At 35.6% G+C, this 20657-nt stretch overlaps 1 protein-coding gene across 3 annotated transcripts in view; it reads left to right on the top strand.

The window, feature by feature from the left end:
• SHLD2 (shieldin complex subunit 2) overlaps positions 1–20657 on the top strand; it is a 50320-nt gene that overhangs the window by 4585 nt on the left and 25078 nt on the right. The window contains exons 3-4 of one of the 3 annotated variants that reach the window (XM_068950646.1): positions 3982–4112; positions 14471–14518. The exons of 1 other annotated variant lie outside the window; for it this stretch is intronic. The gene's annotated coding sequence lies outside the window, so the exon portion shown is untranslated. The remainder of the gene's footprint in view (positions 1–3981; positions 4113–14470; positions 14519–20657) is intronic. One more of the 3 variants, XM_068950645.1, reaches the window with a different exon arrangement.

The raw sequence follows: 20657 nt of genomic DNA, 5'->3' as shown, positions 1-20657 counted from the left end.
AAAATCCAAATGTTGACTGCATTTACATATGAAAGCATTATTTTTTCCGTGAGTCCAGAAATAGTGTGGAGAGATACAGAAAAGATGACGTTCTAGCCCAGTGGGATAATTCAGAATCTGTTGAATGAGTTGAAGCTAATTTCTTGTTCCCCATTGAATTCCCTATATGAGTAGTTACACTTTCCCTTCCTAAATTTCACCAGAATTTGCAAAAAGTATTTACTTTCTCTTTGGATTGATTGTTATGTGGCATTGCTTTAAACATGTTTATATAGCCCTTGTGATATTTGTATCATATGCAGACCTCTGTATTGCTACAGGAGTGGCAAGTTCAGTTTAAAGCACCAGTGTGTGAAATGAGTGCAAATTATGGTATGGACAGTTGTATTGTAGACAGGATAATATATTGGAGACAATTTTTTGTATCATTTATAGAACACTTTGGAATCCTTTGGAAGGAGAACTGCAGTTTTATTTTTAAGATATCACAAAAACTACAAGATTAAAATACAGTTTACGCCTTTGTGCAGCTGAAGCAAGTGCCGTCTTAGATGCTCAGAATAGCCACAGAAAATAATTATACAGTATCTGTATTAAATATATTGAGCATTTAATCAAATAAGTCCACCACAAATTTCCAGCCAATGTTTTTGTTTCATGTTTATTACATATAAGTACTTACATTATACAGTAGGATAGAATAGGCACAGATATTTAACTGATCTATCTAGAGCAAACATGGAATTTCTCTGTTAGGTAGGAGAAAAAAGTTGTTTACTGTGTTTGTCATAGTGGCACAGCTGGTTCCCATATAAACTGTTAAGCCCTGTGAGCTCTAAGAATTCGTTTTCTCATATCTAATGATCTCAGTGTGCAAGAAGATTGCTCTGCTGAGTGTTTTTATTTCGTATTCTGATAACGGGGGTTAGGTCCCCTGCAATTTCTTTCAGAGTTTTCTTCGTCCAGTCTTAACTTACTACTCATTTTTAATTTTTCCAGTTAATTGAATATCAATTGTATTGTAATGGAAAGCTAAATTGATATCTAAATACTAATGTTCCATATAGTAAAGTAATTCCAGATAAGTGGACGTTTGCAGTAAAAGTTCAGTTTTTCTGTTCTTTCTGATACTGCTGTAGTATGTGTACTAAAAAGTATTTAAGCATGAGGACACTTTTCTCTCTCTATAAGTGCATATATTACTTTCCTTGAAAACTTTCTATAGTTTAAAGAGCTTTCATATGTTCATTAACTTTCATTTCAAACAATTTAGAATCTTAATTTAGCCTGTGCTCAGCTGTTCATTAAAACTTATTTACTTTCCTGTCGGTGGTGTCCTGTTGGAAGACATTGAGCTTAGTTCCTTTAGAGGCACGCTACTAATTTCTTCTTGAGCTGTAGAAATAATCAATGGAAACAGTTTCTTATCCTTGAGTAGAGAAAGCTCACGGAAGCATTACTGCATATATTCTGTTAGTAGATTGAATGACTAAATATGAAATAGTATTGAAATGTGAGGAATAAAGATGTCCCAGTTTTGTTTCCTAGCTGGAAGCGGGGTGTCGCATAGTGGCTGGACTAGCTATGCACGGAACTTGGCACACTTACTCTGTAAAGCAGTGTAGCTAAATAGCTGAGAGTTGGGACTACTGTTTTGTTCACGTCTGTGGCTATGGAAAACTTCAGCCTCTGAGTGGCCTTATCTGTGAATGGCTGAATGGTAATTACTGGGAGGATGGAAGGGTAAGAGTTGGTCAGGAATACTAACTGTAGTCACATTGATATTCCTCGAGTTTGGAATTCTGTGCGTATCTCTGTTAATTCTTTGATAGAGGTTTCCCCTGAAGTGCTTTTTCTTTTTTGGTCTACCACACTTATTTGCCTCTAGAATACATATCTTTTTACATAGAGGGTATGCATGTAGGCAGCAAGTCAGCAGGGCTTCACTGTAATCCTACTGCACTGGAACCGCCTGCGTATCATGGCATAATATGATAAAATACTGTCGAGCAGCAATCCAATAATTCTTTTACAGATTTTTAGCTTAAGCTATTCTGAGGTTTTATGAACTGTATTTTCCACCTTCACAATGCTTTAAAGTAGAATTTCATGCATGATTATTTTTTGGCAAAGGATGTGAAAGTGGAGAAGAGATGGATGCTTCTCTGTCTACAAGTATGTTGTACCAATAATATGCATTCTTCAGGATGGCAAGGGAAAATACTGATAAAGCATATTGTCTTTTAGATACACACATTTTTATAGGATAGATTTACCACAGTTTCAAGAAAATGTAAGGAATGATGAAAGCAAACTTGTCATTTTCATTTCAAATTTGTGAATGAATTATGATACTCTGTTGTTTAGATCTGAACGTAAGTGCCACATTTCTTGGTTATATTCTTCCCTTTTCCTGGCAAACCAGTATAGGGCATAACGGGGACAGAAGGGAAGTGTAGCACAGTTGTTTGGCTATACAGGTTTGCTAGAGGGCTGGCTTTATTAGGTACCAGTGCAGGTAGCACATGAATTAGGGGAGGCACTAAGTGTTCATTACAAAATGAACACTTGACTGGAAATCTTCCTTTCGGTCATCTCTTTGCTACCAGATAGAGACTAAAGCTGGCGAAAAGGCATTTCATTGGCAGCATATGGCATCAATATTTATACATATCTACCTGGAGACTAAGGGAGCTAAGAGAATTTAAAATTCTGGATTCTACGAATCCCTTAATTGCTAATTTTTCTTCCCCTTCTAAATTGCTTCAGCAGCCATATCAAAGCTGGAGAACAGACTGGCAGGTTTTCTTTATAGACTCTCTTTGCCTCAATACAAGAGAATCTGAATTTGGTGAGTGTTCAGGCAGGCTGCAGAAGTTAGATTTGCGCATTCTGCAAAACTGAGATGTGCTTTCTGTAGTTCTGTAGAGTTGGAGAGAAAGCATTTGAATGACTGCTTGTTGAGATAAAGATTTTAAAGCTTCTAATACTTCATGGTGTTATTAGTGAGATGCTCAGGCACTTTTGGTTTGAGTTTTACATTTTTATGTATTATTTTGCATTATTTTTTAAGTAAGTGTTTTCATGATTGTTAAATTCAAATATAAACTGTTAAGATTTTGTTCCTGTATAAATACTAACTTTTTTGCCTGTATAGCACTGTACATGTAGGCAGGGCAACTCATAATTGTGCAAGTAAAGTAGGAACCTAGTAGGTTCAACCTCATAGGAACACTCTTTAGAAAATGCTAGTCTAAAGTGAGTCTTTTTTTCTAAGCATAAAGGACTGCTGGAAAAAAAACTATAGTGAGACAAAATCAGGTTGAAATTTCATTTAAATATAAAATTTTATTTTTTGTATTTGCCCAGAACTTATGAAAGAAGGTACCATTCTTATTTTACATTTCTGGCAGTAGGATTATTAGGTTGTTTTTCTAGAGTGTCAATTTAAGAGCAGTTATTAATATTCTCACTAAAAAGTGCTTGAAAACCTTTTCAGTAAGTGGAACAAATCTACCAGCATTTCGGACTGTCACATGTTTTCCTGAGCCTTTTAAATGTTAATGATTCTACTGCAGAAGTCAGAAAATATTGAGTAGGTTCTGATAACTACCTCATGAGTAAATATAACTTTGATTGCCGTGAAAAGTGGTGGTGCTTGTGTTTGTCAGCTTTGAAAGGCCTTCTGTCTCTGTCTGTTTATATTGTTGCTGTGCAGGATGACTGAGATTGCCAACTGCTTACTTCAGCTCTGTGGTAGAACAGATATAAAAAGCTCTTCATGTACATAGGAGATAACGTCCTCATGTCTTGTTTAGACAGTCTATACATAATGCTAAAATTTTCTGATATGTTTTGGTGTTGTGTAGCTGTGAATATATTAACAGGCATTTTAAGATGATATATTTGAGAAATCTGAAATATGCTTTTCTTTGTAACATTTACTTGCTGTAATTCCATTTTTGGTTTTTGAATGAGTAGGACAAGAGGGAACTTTGGAGGCCTTAGCTCTGATCTGAAGCCCACTGAAGTCAGTAACAAGTTAATCTGTTGGTTTCGTTGACCATTTCAGTCAACACGGCCCTTTATCAAGCCATGGAGTTTTTTTGCAGGTCAGTGTGAAGAGTTTTCCTTTCTCTGTTGTGAGAGTCTATTGAAGCAGCTGTTCTTGAACTTCATAGAATAAAAAGTTTATCTTTAGATTTTTGTTTGGTTTTCCTGACTTTCAGCTTGAAAGACAAAAGAGGGGATGATACAGCTACTGATAGTATATTTGAGACTTCCACCTTACTGTTAAATATGCTTGAAATTTGCTGATTAAAGGATTTGTAATGGGAAAGCTGACAGGTACACAGGGATACACACCTTTGCAGAGGCACTGTGATCTTGCAAGCTTCGTTTTCTTAAACAGGATTAGGAGAGAAGGAATTTGATCAGTTTGCTTTATTTCCTGGAAATTACACTGTTTGTTAGAGAACTACTATCTATTTTAGTCAACACAGCAAACAAAGATAGTAGAAAATCTGGTTCACCAAAGGCAAACTGAAATGTGTTTGAAAACAACATTTAAAATTGAAACTGGTGTTTTTTGCAACTCCTGGTGGCCTTGGATGTCTGACTGATTAAATTATACCTGGGGTCCTAAAAGCCTGAAAGCCCAGCATCAGAGCCTGCAAACCAGTTTTCTCTTGTTTTAGTACTGAATTGGCAATCAGAAGATATTATTTACATAAACAAAGTGCATTTTGTTTAAATAATAAACATTAAAGCTCTTATAAACTAGAGGATACCAGTCTCCTGTAGTGCTTTTGTTTGTATTTCTGTTACAAGATGAACTTTTCTTTCCTCTTTTACTTTTGAAGACATTGGTTATGGAATTCTGAATTAAGCGTTCAAACATGTTAATATTAAAAAGAAGATTATAATCAGTGTCCTTTGTGGAAGATGGTGGTGACTGAAGCCCAGATCCAAAAGCATAAGATTTACCTCTCAAGTTTGTTGAAATTGGTGGTGTTCATCAGAGAAGTCCAGGAGTAAACTGGCTGTTGTTTTTATACACATTATGAATTTCCTAGAAACTTTCACAGATTGTTTCAGAGGCTAAAAATATATATGAAATATCTTTTCTTGGTCATCTTTCACGGACCTCAAGAATTGTTTGTGGGGCCGCCTGGATCTACAGATTCAGGGCTAAAAGTCAGTGTGTTATGTAGCTCATCCCAGAGGGCTCTGAGTGGGAAACTAGGTCTAAATGAGAAATACTTCTGTTACTTTAAAATTATCTCACTGCGAGAACACTTGAACAATTTTTATACATAGTGTATTTTTAAAATGAAGCTAGATGTTTTCCAGTTCTTTTAGTCTGTCTTACAGTAGAATGACTTGATTTGTGAACCACATCTTTGTTCTGTGGAAGGACCAGACTTACATGAAAATTGCGTGTTATCTGATGTGTTTAGATGCCCAAATGGCAATGATGTTTTATGTCTGGCATGGTATGCTCTACGTTTATGACATTAGCTTATAGACCTGTGGGAAAACATGCACAAACAAAATCCATAGCTTGTTTTCTGCCCTCTTCTTTATCCTGTGATATCTACTGGAATCATTGCTGCTGTGGGTACTTTGTGCCAGCTTGGGAGCAGTGGGCACCTTAAGGAGCAAGGATGGGATCGGCCTAGTGCTGTGCAGAGGTATGAGATGCAGCCAGGAGATACTGGCAGTTGACATGAGAAGGGTTTGCTATCACTGCCATAGAATCTGAATGTTTAGGTATGTATTTCTTGTATCCAAATGGAAGATTTCGTGTTATATCTATTTCTTGATTATTCTTTATAGTCTAATCTTGCCAACGTTGGCAAGATAATTTCTAATGTTTCTATTGTAATTTAATTGCTCTGCCTGCTTTTTGAAAGTCAATAGGTTGAAGTTGAGCTCGTTTTGAAATACTTAGAGCCTCTGTGCATCATTGTTAGTAACTGATCTTCTCTCCTTTCAGAAGTATTATATTGCTGTCATCTGACTCCCTGCGTTTGTTAAAGCAGTAATGGAATTAGTAAAAGTGCTTATCTTGACTTTTGCTTTGCGTTATCAGTTTTTTCAGGTAGACTAGTGTTTTTCCTTACTGAATCAAAGACAAATTAACCGACAGTCTAAATAATGTATTATTTTAGATCGTTAAAAGTTATTGTTAGAGAAATCAACTTGAACAGAGTATGTGTTTTACATTCATCCCAAGTTTATAGTATATATCAGTATTGTGGCATTTGTACACTAAATGTAACATGGGGCTAGATGATCAGAAATAAAGCTTCTTTGAGATTGTGTGTTAGGCACATTCTGAAGGTAATAGAGGGGAAGGAAGGAAGAAGTCAGTCTCCTTCATTATTTGTTTCCTCTGTGCTCTTTATGCATCACCTGCTAGTTAATCCATACTTGTTGTGCAAATCCATGAGTGCTATTTAATTTTAGATTTAATTTATTCTTACTTACCACATGCTTAATTCAATAAAGGTTATTTTAAGTGAAGGAAATTAATGGACCTATTAACTAAAAGAAAAATGTTATCTTACTTGGCAAAACATTGTGCACTCATGACTTTTTTTCTCCCAGGGAGTATGACTCTTAGTCTTACCATCAGAATATAGCACGCTGCCTCAGGACTTGCGTTTTAAAATAACTCTTAATTTTTTGAAAATTAAGGATTAGTTATGTGGGTTGGTTTGGCACAATATATAAGAAAAAGAACCATTTCCAAAGAGTGTATAATCTTCAAGAACCGAAACTGAAGACCCTATGTTAATACTAACTTTCAGTCACTTGGTTATTTTATACTGGTTACGAGTTGGCAGCCGAGAACTTGAATAAGCAAGAAAAGCATTTGACTGAGGAAGAAAGCATGTTTTATACCGCGTGTAGAGAGAAGATTTCAGATACAGAAATAGTATAACCAATGATGAGGAAAGTTGAAATGTTAATAGATAAACTGAACAGTTAAGTTGCAAAGGATACTTCAGTGGCCGTTATCTAAAAGGCAAAGGAATGCTTATTGAAGGAGTGCAGCGCTTAGAGTATGAACATGAAACTTGAGTTTTCTGCCTATTTTAGCTTACTGTGTGAGCTGAAACAAAGTATATGTTTTCCTAGCCTCAGTTCCAGTAAGAAAAATAGGAATGGTAATTTCTTCCCCCTTTCTTAAAGATATGGGAAGGACAAACACATCAAATATCCTTTGGACCTGAGCTATTTTGGGGAACTTGCATGGTCCTCTAATACATAGTGAATGTAGGTCAGCACTTAAGGGTATGCGCAATGCTTATTCACAGTGAGAAAAGGGAAACTTACTTGGAATTTGCTTTTGTAATCAACGAATACAATTTTTATTTCCATCAAATTCAGGTTTTCTCAAGAGATGAAAAAAGTCTCAGGTTCTCTTCTAAGTGATGAATAAAATATATCTTGCCTCAAATGTTTTGTCATGTATATCAGAGCATATTAAACTTGCTCAGCTCTTTCTCTATTAGAAATAGAAACGGTGAACTTCAATGGAACTACAGTTTACCCATTTTTTTATATAGAATATTAATGAAAAATATAGGTTATGCAGGATTTTCCAGGTTCTGTTGGTTGAAAAGAATCCATGGAAGTTAGCTTAAAGGTGGTATCAGATGTTCTCCTTGTGGGAATAACAAATATGTTCTTAACTGCCTCCATAAGCTATTTATGCATCAGTTTGGATAAAAGGAGTGATTGTAAAATAAATATCAGTTACATATGTGGGGTTTTCCAGCAGACGCTATTTATTTCACAGCTACTTCCACACCATGTGCTGAACATGTCTGGAAAAAAATCAATCTCTTTCAGCAAGTCTTTAGCAATTTAGATAACATGAAGAGAATGTAGTATGACTTGATCTTTGACTATATTTGGTTATAAAACTTACTTTCTAAAACAGTGAGTAAGGAGAAATTACTTGATAAACAAAGAAAATAGATATTGGAATTGGCATGAGTTCTTTGGGAACATGCCAGTGTAGATATCGTTGTGCTTGTGAGCACGCTATAAGTATACATTTCAGACCAACCTCTTTAAAAGAGCATAATTTCTTGGGCTGTGTCTACTTTCTTTTCCTTTTTATTTCCCCATACTTGATCGTAAAAGAATGCAAACTCTGGAGATGAGATGGACCCAAATGGTGTTCCATATCAGTTCTTTAACTGCATGCGCTGCTAGTTGTATGTTGACCTGTTGAGAGTATGAACATGTTGCAGTTTGGCTGTTCCCCTGTCTTTCCACATACAGCACATGATCCCGGCAGACAGTGCTTTGACTTCCCAGGCAATGAGGCTAGTTCATTCCTACAGTCCAGAGGAAACCTTTTATCACGTATTTGCTTGTAACGCACTACTAATTCTAAAGATCAATCACAAGCTTTCCACCTCTAGTGCTGCTGTTAACATTTAATTCTTGAACGGATAAGTTAGTATTTTCTCCTAAGGATAATCGGATAAAACCGGTCTTTATCATGTATGCTGTTGTAAGTACAAAGCATGGTGGTAGATTTCTGACATGGAACTAGATGGGAAATATTAATGTAATGTGGAAAACCCTAGATAACTTTTACATAGGAAGAGCTTCACTCCCCACTGAATTGTATTTTGATCCATAAAGATTAGCAGATGAGTAGGTCATTACCAATTCTTTTGAGATCTCAAGGACTCCCTGCCCCTTTCCAAAATGCTCCTGTTATCTTCAAGAGCAAGGTTTTTCTTTTTTGAAAGCCAAGACTTTTCTGTATGGTTTTCCATTTTTACGATGTTTGCCCTCTTAAGCAAAAAGTTGAGCTGAAATTGGAGAAAAAACAAGGTAGACTTTGCGTAACAGCAGCATTCTATACAGCAATACAATACAAGAGGTTTTGCACTGCAGAATATTACTGATGGAGAGTCTCTTTCTCCATTTGTACATGCCCAGTGAAAACCTTTTTAACAGAGATGCCCACTAAACTGTCATATCAGGGCTATTTGGAAGATACGGTCTGCACAGACTAGCTTTCAGGATCAGAGCCTCAGATTCAAAAACTACCTGAATTTAAAATGTAAGTACTTAGATTTCTTGAGCGGTGGGTTATGCAAGTTAGGCAGATGGGCATAGGTACAAGGGCTGGTCAGCTGAGTTAGAATTTGGGCTTAGAATTTTAATCTCCTTCGGTGCTAGTAGAGTCTAACTTATTTGGCAGAATGAGAAAATGGCACCAGTATTTAAGAATAATATGATTGTGCAGTTCTTAATTCCTATATACATTAATTAATACATTGACTATTTTGGCTCTCGTTTGTCACTGGACGCCTTGTACTTAATGAATGTTATCTTTATTTTGGGAACGAAGCCTTTATTTTTATCTGATTTTCATGCTATAAACTTGATCTTCATGTGTTGCTTTTCAGGTATATGCTTACTAATGTGATAGTTTAGCCATTTGTTTTGTTATTGTTATTTTTATCTGTCTCTACATTTTTCTTTTGCTCCAGTAATTCAACACTGTTTTATAAGTTAATGTTAACATGAAATGTTGTCACATCTCATTTAACATTAATTGTTTTGAGCCTAGGGCTCCTCAGCTGCCATTTGATTGGCGGATATACTAGTTTTGGCTGCAGGATGAAGCTTTATATATGGAGCTGTGAACATCAGTATAGTTCTTGCAATGACGTCGGGTAATTCAGTGAGAACGTTAGCTGAGATAAGAATACAAAAAGTAGTAGAGTTTGCTCTCTTTTATTACAGAGGGGTGACAGTTGTAAAGGTTACCAGTCTCTGCGGAGAAAGATAACAGGTCACACATCCAGTGTAATAGCTTTTTGGTTTTCTGCTCTATCTGCTAATTTTAAATTCTCTTTTAAGTTAAGCCCATACAAACAGGTTCTTACTATTGTGAAAGTTATGGAGAGGACAAAAACAATGTGCAATTTGCTCATTATCTGTTACGCTCAAGGCAATAATAGCTGATTATTTCAATTCCATGTGCTTCCAAAGACAAGCAAGTAAAAACTGGAGTTCTCCAAATAGTTAAAGTAGTCTTATCTGGAACGGCTAGCAAGTTGCTCCATGCTGTTTCCCCTCCCTTGCATTAATCCTCATTGTCTTTTCCTCTAGTTTCCTTCTTTTGCAGAAGGTAAAATTCAGCTTTGCGTGCATGACATGGAAGCTGAAGTACTGCAGGAGTTGTACATAGTTGTAGCTGTCCTGTAAAATTACCTCCGTTGGCATGGAATAAGACCAGTTTACAAAAGACTGTTCAAAGCTACTTCCGGATATCAGACTCACTGGTGTATTGGGCATTAAATGAAAAAACCTTTTAAAAAGATATGTTTCTAACATTGATGCTACTCTTTCTGTTCTGTATTGAAACTTTCCATGAGCATTTTTCAAATATTTTTCTGAAGACTAGAGTGATTTTAATATTATGTAGCAATTCACATGTTTATGTAGATAAAAGTTAGTGTTAATATGCTGGTAGCCACATGGGCCTTGTGTACGCTGTCAGCCATATTGTTGCTCTCATAGTGAAGATGAAACAAGTGTAGAACTTGCAACATTTGGTAGATAAAAAATTGTATATGCAAAACCTATGAGAGGATTACAGTTGCAGTACACAAAAATAAGTCAACGGGGAGGTGAACATTGTTCAATGTCTAGTCTTTCCTCACTATATTGAGTTATATTGTTAGAAGTAACTTATAGTTTTACTTCTACTTGGAGTGGCTTCCCGCCAAAGACAAATGGATAAACAGTTTCCTATTTAGTTTCCATCCTTAACTTTTCATACTCCAAGAGCTTTAAAAGCTATGCAAAATTTTAATTTTCCAGATACCTTAATGCTCTTGTATTGCTGGTTTTGTCAGCACAGTTTTGCAATAAAATTGATCATCTTTTATTGTCTAGACTGCTACCCCCCTTTGAAGAAAGGTGGCTTCCTCATACTGGTGGGCTGCCAGTATGAGTTAACATGTTAAGTCTGCATATATTTGACTGAATTTTCTCCTAAAGTATGGGGGGGGTGGGGGGGGAACGAGGGAGAAATAAGCTGGGCAGAACATTCTCAGGAATTAGAATGGTGAGAATGAAATAAACGATGCTGAAGACTTTTCAGATGAACTACTTGTAATGAGTCAGGCAGATAGATCTGTTCTCATCCCCTTAGTGTGATACAGTCCAAAAAAAGAGCACTAGGTAGTACTATAAGAAAAATTTATTTAAAAAATGTTACTGAATTAAAGCTGTTTGAAGGTACACAGTAATAGAGTTATGCTAGCATGATACCAGAAATAATGTAGGTGTTGCCTCTAACATTAAAATAATGAAGAAAATGATACATCTTTACCAGAAACAACATAGGCGCAAAAAGGCTTTTATTAGTAATTCTGCTGCTAAAGACTTCAAATTGTAGAGGGAGACCAAAGATGACTGATAAAATTTCATACCTTGAGTTTTTTGGTAGCAGCCATATAGATCAACGTACATTTAAAATATTTTGTTCACGGTGGGTAGGTGGAAAGACGTTGTTCATTGATAATGATTTCTAGGAACTTTTATGGGACGTACCTGTTGAATGGTTAGGAGAGAAACTGATCCACAATTTTGAAATATGATCAAATCATTCTGAATGATTTGCCTAGGTCTAGTAAGGTGCATTGCTGCCCTAAAACATATGTTTTAGATGAGAGATAGGAAAAAAGTTACCTTGATGTTTGAAATGGGGAAATCTGCATCTAAAAGGCACCTTTGGTTCAGTCAGCTGTGTTGATAGTTACTCAGTGTCACCTGTTCTCTGTTAAAGCTTAACTAGTTTGCTAAACTAACATCTATCTAGACCACTGAAAGGTAAAGGCTTATATATTAAAAAGTTAGTGGTAATTTCCTTCATGTATCGTATGTCTTAATCTTCTTGCTATGGCTTTTAAACTTGCTTTATGTCTCCAAGAGTTTTGCTGCAGTTTCATTAGCTTAAGATATTCTGAAATACTTTCTTTATCTTGAATTTTTTTCCTCCAGTGCTCTAGTAAATTAACAACCTTACTCCTTATCCATAATGAATGTGAAAGAGCATTTGCTTGGCTGATGGTTCATACAGTCCTATAAAGAAGTAGGCGTGCCACTTGTGTAGCCACAATAAGGAGCAAGCATGTGCAGTGAACCATCTATATGATCTTGGTAATGCCATTCATTATTGTATAAAGCCAGCTTGGCCCAAGTCTGAAGGTTGTAATTCCTTAGGGGAGCTTTAGCTCAGAAAAAAAATCCTAGTATTAAATAAATTATTTAGACAGAAGAGTATCTTTTTCAGTTGGTGTTAAGGTTGAAGTGTATTCTTTACTGCGGGGGGAAAAACAAACAAACCTAAAACCTAAAATAATTTACCTAAAATAAATAATGGAAATTTTGTGTTTTCAGGAATGAAAGGGACTAGAGATTTGAATGTGAAATCAGCACTATGTAGTTAAAAGCTCAGTTTTGTTTAAAGTAATGCTAACATCAGAAGCATGTGTATGCACTTTTTTGAGAGTTTGGATTTATTAAAATTTTATATGATGTCAGCTTTCTTCTTATGTAGTTACGAAAGTGTCAGTAAAGATCAGCAGTTTGATGTGTCAGATCATCAGTTACATGGAACCGTGGAACCCCACAAAAATACACTTACGATACCACAAGAAGGGCGTAGCTACGCACGAAAGAATTATATGCAAAATGTGGCTCTAGGTGGACAAAGAGTAGAAAGGTCTGATGATGCCATAGGAGGAGGTTGTCTGGTAACCTGAAATACAAGGTACCAATCCTGTGTTTTTTTTTTTTTTAAAAAAAAAAAAACACTTGCTGTTGTTTCTGGTTACAGGAAGGTTAAATATTTGCTGCTTTGGAGCAGCACACTAAACTGAGAGAATGAACTCTTGATTGAGCTGTTGGTCTAAAGAGGTGTTGTGAGCTTGGTGTGCCAACTGCTTTCTCTTGGAACTGTTTGTGTGGTTTCTAGTTTTGCAGCTGTGGAGTACAGCATGATCTAGGCATGACTTGTGTGTTCCCACTGTGGATCCTTGCATGGGTGGGTGGATAGCTTTTTTAGCTAATAAATATCTAACTTGAATAGCTTATTAATGCTGGCAAATGAAAAATTACCCAACTTGGCTTCAAAGTGCAAGAGAGTGTAACTTCTGTAAGTCTAGTGCCAGTGTATCCACTTGTGGTAGAAAGTGAATGGCATTTACCGGCGGATTACTAATTTATCCTACATTAGGAAAACTCATTTTGTGAATACCTTTTCAACACCCTCTCCAAAAATATAGAGGCACAAGCACAGCACAGCCTTACCTACTGCTGTTGTCCAAAACGTGGCCAATCCCCCTTTTTTCTTGGCCTGTGAATGTGCAGTCAGCTTCCATTTTTTATTATAAAATAGCACATTTGTTGAATCAAGTTACTGTAAAAGTGCAAAGGTAATAGTTGCGGCTTTGTATTGCAAATATGGGCTTTTCATCTGCCACAGCATGGAAGCTGCGTACAGTGTGGCTGAGCAAATTTTATTTCTCCAACCTTCAAAGCACCTGCAGTTGTGAGAGGAGGCTTCCATTACAGCTGTTGTATGCTGTAGCCCGTTAATCTGAGGTGATACATATTTATTGTGGAAGATGACTTTTAATAACTTTAAAATGTGTAATATCAGCTTGCATGTTATGACCCTAAATAAGAATCTGATTTTTGGAGAAATGCACTGAATTTGTGCCAGAAGGTCTACCTGGTTAATGTTATAAAGCCTGTTATGTAATATTATAGGGATATTTCTAGAACAGTAAATACATTTCAGCTTAATTTAGTAATACAAACACCAGAACATATTTTACAAAAATCCATTAAATTAAAGCCCAATAAATTGTTACTCAATTTGGAAACTCGATTTCTATTCTCCTGCTTGCTTCAAAAATTTCAGTTTAAGAAAACAGGAAAGACCTTTCCGTAAAGAGGAGAAAAAACTGATGCTAGTTTGGCGTGTTGTGTTTTATCTTCTGATCTGAATAAATCAAATTTGCAGGCTGCTAATCTGGTGTAAATAGAGTTGTGTTATGGCCATGTTTCATCATGATTGTGACCAGTTGCCTCATTTTAATCTTAGTTCCTGTATTGCTTTATGAACCTCAGCTTATCAGAAGTTTTAAGTCTTAAAATAGGTTTTCATTGGTCTGTTACCTTTTAATAGTTTTCTGTGGACTTCACGTTTTTTCTGACAAAAAGTATGATGTCACTTTAGTGTTGTGAGTTCTTGGAATATACTAGAATGTTTTATTGATAGAAGATATAGTATTTATTTGTCTGGAATAGTTCTCAAACTTAGGGGTTTGGGGAATGCATGTTACTTTTTGTCTTTGATCTTTGTCAAAAGATCTTTGATCTTTTACCTTTATCTTTCTTTCCTCTTCAGGAGATCATCGTTCTGAAGAACTTTCAACTTTTATTTGCAACAGCCGCTGTATGTTCATATCTCTTTAATTATGTGTTTTATGTATTGCAAAACAAAAATCAATAGATTGTGTTTATTTTTAAAAGAAGATCTTGCAAGAGACAAAAAGGTAATGGTAGTATCAAGGTAATCAAAAAAGCCTACTACCTTTACTCTGATTTTTAAAGATAGGAACAGCTGAGTGGTTGTATTGAAAGTATATCTGAGTGTTCAGATCTTGCATCATTTAGTTCCCATATAATCTTTTAAAGTAAAATGATTGCACCTGTTGAGTGTAGATATCTACATAGAACCCAAACCTCATAGCTACAGGAGAAATGTATTTATTTTAGCTCAAGGAAGATGCTTTCTTTTGAAGCATAGCTTTAGCAACCACAAGCCTTGATCCTCCAGGCCTGTAAGTTTATACATTAAGCCATTAACAATTCTGTTTGATTGCTTACCGTAGAGTTAATTATCATAATTAAATAGTAGGCTTGTGAAGGACAATGTAGTGTCTCTAGCTTGAAGGACAGTTTTAAATTGTTCCTTAATTTGATGCGACTTCTGTTTTGAAGAGTGTCAAAGTGTATGGAACTTCCCACGCGCTGTCTAGTGTTGGTTTAAATAACTGACCTCTCTGCTTATATTGCCGGAGAGTTGAGGAAGGTTTCTCTTGCAATGCCTAAATAGTGTTTCATGTTCAAAAAAGCGTTTTGTTGCTGAAAGCGCTGTACATGAGAAAAAAGTTTTGATGTATACCGTTTTATGGCAACGTAATGCCAAATATACCTTTTGTGTCTTTATAAACCAGCAGTACCTCTCTGGAGGCCAGATGGTATCATGGTGCTCGGTTACTAGCCAATGTGAAAAAAGAGATAGTAAATAGATCAGTAGTAGGGCTATTTAATAAAAATAATATTAAATATTAAAAGAAATGGCCTTATGCCCAATAATAATCTATATTCAGAGAGCATTTAGAGGTAATCTTATCCTGATTACTGTACCATAGAGGCAGATGAAGGAGGTTTGTGATTTCTTTCATAAATTCAGATATTGACTAGCAGAGTTCTTGTTATACAACAGTATCTGTTCAATGACAACTGCCTCTGTACACAGTATTCCAGAAGTGTTACTTCTGTGAGCAAAATAGTTATCTTGAAATAAAATTAATTTTAGTTAAACGGATCAGTTAATCTAGTAGATAAGACTAGTTGTTGCCTGAGAGCTTGCATTAAAATTTAGATGAAAGGTATTGTGTGATGGTAACAACCTCAAAATGGATATAAGGAAGGGACTGAAAATATTGAAATAAGGATGACAGAAGTAAAAGCCTCTAAATGCCCATTCCATCCCATCCCTTCCACCAGCTGCCCATGTGTATGTGCACTCCCTTTCCCACACAAGCATCTTCTTTTGATTTCTTGTTAGGTCTCGCCGGTTTACAGTCCAAAACTGTCCATTGATATCTCCTTTGGTTGCCACTCAGTGACAGAAACATAATCATCTTTTAAGCCCATCTGATATATCCATCACTGAGATGTAGCCTATAAGACTGTTGCTGTTACAAATTTCTTACTATGATTTCTTCCATCAATCTTTGTTTTCATTTGGGCTCTTCATTTTTTTGGACCAGGTTCCTTGTTGATTTGGTGGATAGGTGCTGTTGCTGGATGCACATGCTCGTTCACTTGCAGTGCCAGCAGGAGCTGTTAGCACTCGTAAGATCGTTCTTTGTTCTTGTGCAACTTAAGAGCAAATACATCATATGCTGGTCACTTCATCGCAGAATGGTTGTTTCAGATTCTAAAAGTATATGAAGCTATCACTACATTGCTTGCAGTTAATTCAGGTTTTTCAAGGTTACAGCCAAGGTGTACAGACACAGCACCTAGTTTTTAAAAAGACAAATTCTGGATGAAGAATTCAACAGTATGATAAAGGTGCCAGGAGAGTCTCCTTGTCATGTGATTTGAATCCTGCATCCAGTGGTTTATTTCTGTTCTGTTTTTCCTTTGATTGGTAAATGCTTTAGTGAATTTTCTACTCCCCTGTCATGTCATATGGACTTTCCTAAAAAGAGAAACAGTATCTTGAATTGATCTGAAGGTAAATATTCCAACCATGACCATTAAAAATTCAGTTTTTTTCTGTTGCAAGGTGAGTGAGATATAGTGGGCAGTGGGGTGGTTTGGGGGTTTTATTTTATTTTTTTTAATCTTTTTACTATAGATAGGAGAGGTGTAGAATGGAGTATGTAAGTGAAAGGAAGGCATGAAGATTCAGAATTTGAGAAACTCCTGCTTTATGTGTGTATTTTTATATAATCTAAAGGGCTAGCTTTTCAGCAGGTTATGGCTGTTATAACTCCTTTTGCATGTTGTGGGACTACCTCCGATTAGCTATTTACCGGGTTAAACAAGGTGTTCAACACTGAGCTACACCAAATCAAAGCTGCAAGTGCAAGAATGTATTGTTATTTTTACCTTCTAAAATTTGGGGAAGGGGGAGGAACAGACTTCAAGAGGGGAAAGCAAATTACAGTTTTTATATTGCTCTAATCCTTTTGATGTCTTCTGATATATTACAGTCTATTTCTGTAATTTTGTTTAGGGCTTGAAACTGTCCTATGTGACAGACATAATAAAAGTGTTACCAGAGGTGAAATTACTGCAGTTTACTTTCCCTTATAGGTCACTAACCTTAGTGAAACTATATTTGAATGTAATTTTTAATAAGAGCAGATGTTTGTGTCTGGCTGCCATTAGTGTTTAGGAATGGTAGGCAGCTGAAGCTGTGAGTTCCCTTTAATTACCCTGGCTGAATGCTTTAGTGATTAGCATGGTTAGTGAATACCATTATGGAATAATGACATATAGATTAAAATGTGGAATAAAAGTAATGAATGGATGCTTATAAGGTCATTTAATGGCATTCATTTAGCATCAAGCTAGAGTATTTAGGCATTGGAAGAGGATATTTAATGCTATTTCAGGTATTTTGTCCTACATATAGCAAATTACTATAGATATTGTTAAACTATGTTAGTGTCATAGCTGATCATAAAAAGGACTGTTAAAGTGAGAATTCCTATCTTACTATATGAGCTGGAAGAACTGTTGCATGCTGTAATAGATTTGTTGTAGTAGGTGTCTTGTGGTGTCTTGCAAATGCAAAACTTGCTGATGTGGTTACTACCTTTTTAATAGATCATTGACCTGTCAATCAGACTCTGACCATTTCAGAGATAAAAAGCTATGCTTTCATTGGCTGTAATGAATAGAGCTCCTTTCCACAAATTAAGAAATGGTATAATAATTAACAGATATAATGGATGTGTGCATTGACATTTTGGTTATATCTCTGAGCTTTAGCTCCTGTTATTTTTGGTGTAGTTAACTCCCTGTCTACCCATGGATAATTTAAATATGTTGTAAAAATGAATTAGTTTTGTGGCAGTGGCATATTGCTATATGTCAGACTGATAGTTTTTGCTCAGTTTTTGAGGATCTTCTGTGATAAGAGTTGATGTTAATCCTCTTTCAGACTTCATCCTTTTAAACTAAGGCAAAGAGAACTTAAGTAGCAACTTATTAAGTAAGTAGTAATACCGTTCTTAGGATAGCTTTGCAATGATTCTTGAAACAATTTTGCGTAGAGAAAATTTACTCAAACTTCTTAAAACATTGTCTTTGATTTACAGATTTTAATGATTATAAATACTGATGATTACTGATATTGCGATTTGGTATCTTTGGTGTAATAAGCCACTTGGAAAGTGCCGAAGCAGGTCACTCCGGACTTGTAAGGTGAATCAGGAAGTAGACGAAGGTCACTACCCTTTTCTAAGTTCTAAAGATCTTGAGAAAAATCAAGATTTAAGGCTTGAAAATGGAAATAATGTTTTTAGTTGCGAAACTTAATTAGATAATATCTAGATTCGTTTGCTTTGGTGTAATATGCTAAGTGCAAAAAGTATAAATCGGGAAGGAATAGAAGAGAGTACTAAATTTAGAGGTAAATTTTGGTCGGAGCCAAGGAAAAATGGTTGAGTTTATATACAATTTTGTATTAGTTTGTGAAGATGAGGAAGAAATACAAGAAAAATAAGTTAAAATGAGAGACTGATATGTTATTGCATAACTGGAAATTTATCAGGCCATAGCAGCTATTTTTGTTTTCAAAGATGTTATTAAAAATGTCTTTGGCCTTTTAATCAGGTGCTGTTACTCTTATTTCACTCGTTTTATGTGTAACACTATTTCAGGTATGTTTTAATATACCAAGTGTATTTGGAACTCATGTGTAAAGAGGCTTACGTCTTTACTAAATGATGCTCATCTTTGTGCTAGAACATGGCAAAGTCGACCTCCTATTGTAAACTCGATTTGATCCACTTCAGGGAAAGTGTGTTGCTTAGTGACACCAATTGTCTCTAAATGGATACCATAGTAGATCTTACCAGTGTTCAGTTCTTCCTGTTCAGTAGCCCGCAGATTCTTCTGTCATTGTCAGGATTTTACTAATGTAGTATATAAGTCACCAGTTGTTTTCTTTCCATTTTTATATAAGTCATATCCATGTTACCTAAGTAAAAGGTGTACACATAAAAATAAATATGCAGATACTTGTCCATGAAATGCATTTCCAAAGTACTGCTTAGTATTAGTTGCAGATCTTACTATGTGTGTGTGTATATTTAGATATGTAAATGTAGTTGTAAAAAAGATAATATATTCTGAAAGAAAATGCAGCAATTCTTCAGCAATATCTGGCAGTGTCACGCCTGCTCTAACCTGAGTCCAGAATATTACAGATGCAAGAGGCATTAGCTTTTTCAGAGTGCACTGTGACACTATACCAAGGTCTTCCAGGTCCATAAAGTGAAGTCCTCAAGAAAAGAAAGTAGAAGGGATGCACTTCCCTTTCTTTTTGCTGTTTAATATCTCCATACATGTCCACATAGGCAGTTTACCTTTTGATGGAAGATGAGGGGAAGTAGTATGTAGTTTCTGCATTTCTGATCCAAGAAGGGCCTACGCTGAGACTCTGGAATGCAACCTCCCCTGCTCCTAACCCAGTCTTCATAAACTTTCCCATTACTTATTCCTTTCTTTTCAATCATCTGTTCAATTGTCCCTTCCTCATCTTAGGCTGTGATGTAATCTTAGTTCCTTCATCAGTTACATGTAATTTTTTCACTATATTCTAGTCTTTGCACACATACTACTTAATATGTGAAGTTGTATGGCAAGCAAAATTACCTCAAGCAAACCACAAAACTAGTTAATATAACAAATGAAAATCATTAGAGGTGATGCTGTTGAAATCTTTATCCTTCAATTCTCTCTATTTTTCCTTTATATTAAATCTAAACCTAAATGACATTTTGTTTTGCTTCAAGGATCTTATCTTTCTATTCATTTTATTTATTTTGGTTAAATGGCTTAAAAATATACAGAACTTAAGAATTCATCCATTTGAATCTCAAGAAGAAAAATAACAGAGATTTTTGAATAGAATGAGTCTACCAAGAGGTCAGCTTTATGTCTAATTTAGATTCTGCATAAGAGTTTGGATTTATATATACTGAGAAGAAAGAGTTTAGGGCTATTGGGAAGCATTTAGGTTTATATGTTGTTGTTTTCATGCATTGGCAAAACTTTTCATGAAAAACAAAAGATAGCAATGCTTGGGAATTGAAAACAAAGCTAGTTCCCATGGTTTTAATCACGTGGGGAGTAGACAGAATTACAAGTAAAAATACCATGTTTGAATGTGATTCTTCAGTAATATTTTTCCTGTAAGTGTTAACTGATTAAATCATTGTTCAACTCTGATTATCGGGAGGATGCATTTGAAATATGATACAGGGTGTCTCTGCTGAAGTAGTGCGAAATAGAACTATGTTTCTAGGATCTACACTTTAATATGTGGAAGTTCAGTATGAAAATGGTGTATTTTGCTCATGAGATGCATACTTACCTAAAAGCCTTCCTTTAAGCTATTGTTTTCTGCTTCTAAGCTAAACAGTGCAGGCATTTGCTTTAGTATATCATGTGAAGCCCTGCATTATATTTGCAGGAAACAATCTAGGACGCTTGCCTAAAAAAGCAGCAGCCAGTCTTTTGTTTTAATTGTGAGGACTTTACACTGACATTTTAAGCAC

This window comes from Struthio camelus, chromosome 7, assembly GCF_040807025.1.
Source record: "Struthio camelus isolate bStrCam1 chromosome 7, bStrCam1.hap1, whole genome shotgun sequence".
Taxonomy (NCBI): Eukaryota; Metazoa; Chordata; class Aves; order Struthioniformes; family Struthionidae; genus Struthio; species Struthio camelus.
Note: the sequence above shows the minus strand (reverse complement) of the source record. Positions and strands in the feature narration are given on the sequence as shown.